This window comes from Halichoerus grypus, chromosome 1 (assembly GCF_964656455.1).
Source record: "Halichoerus grypus chromosome 1, mHalGry1.hap1.1, whole genome shotgun sequence".
NCBI classification, from domain to species: Eukaryota; Metazoa; Chordata; class Mammalia; order Carnivora; family Phocidae; genus Halichoerus; species Halichoerus grypus.
Window position 1 is genome coordinate 191,068,533 of NC_135712.1, and position 1,302 is coordinate 191,069,834.

The window sequence follows — 1,302 nt, forward strand, 5'->3', positions numbered from 1 at the left end:
TGTCCTGAGTCAAATTGGGAGGAGAGTCTTCTATTATCCTACTTGGGCCCATACTTCCCCTGAATTACCTAAAAGGAAACTGGGGGCTTTTGCAGTCCTAAAGGATCATCTTCACGTCCCAAGCTAGAGCCCCATCAGCTGTCACTGCCCCTGCTCAGCCCTGCCATGAAAGAGGCCACAGGAGGAGGAAGAATGTCAGCCTTCAGTCTTCACAGAGGGGATCCTAGTCCACAGGAAATGACCAGAAAGGCCAAGGCCTCCACCGCACCCCATGATTTGGGCACTTCACTCTCCTAGGAATCTACCCCTCTTGTCTGAGGTCAGGATGGTGATCATGTCTCACAGGGATGAAGAAGGAAAGCTATCCTTCCTGGTCTCCCTGCCTCCAAATTGTCCTCCAACTCAGCCAGCCCGGTACCTACCAGTGTCATCCTTTGAAATTCCACTCTGACCTCAGCCCACTTCTGGTGGCCTTCTAAATCCTTCAGGGGATTCCTGCTTCTAAATCCTTCAGGGGCTCCTGTCACCCACCTGGGGAGAGCCCAGAGGTTTTGGATGCCTACAGGGGTCTGTATTTTCTGGGGTATCATGTCAGCCTCGCCTTTGTCCCACCTTGCTCTTTGTGCTCCGCGGGACTGCCCCTTCCCTGCACGTTCCAAGCTGGCAGGGACTCGAGGATTTTGTTATCATTCTGCAACCAAAGTGTTGCAGAAGAGTTCTGTCGAGAGGCACCATTTTACCTGTATCCACGGAGACCATTTTTGTTTGTTTGGCTTTGCTTTCTCTTACATTGTTTCTTTTATTCAAATAGTACCTGTACACGGCGAAATATGCAGGCGTTCTAAAGAATAAGCACTGATAAGGAAGCTGCTCCGGCACAGGGACAGAAGGATGTCTTGTCACCAAGGAGGCCACAGGGTGGCCCCGACCAGCTCAGAGCCCCATCAGCTGTCACTGCCCCTGCTCAGCCCTGCCATGAAAGAGGCTGCAGGAGGAGGAAGAATGTCAGCCTTCAGTCTTCACAGAGGGGATCCTAGTCCACAGGAAATGACCAGAAAGGCCAAGGCCTCCACCGCACCCCACCCCCTAGTTTCCTGTGTCAGAAGCAACCCCTCTTACCAGCTATGCATTCTTCCAAGAGAGTCTATGCATGAATCAGCACCATATGTCACCCTGACAAATAGAGCAGTGGCCTCCTATACGCAGGGTCCCACTCCTTACTTGTTTTCCTTAATATATCAAGGATGATGTGACTTTTGATATAAGAGACCAAAAGCTTGATTTTTGAAATTTGGTTACATC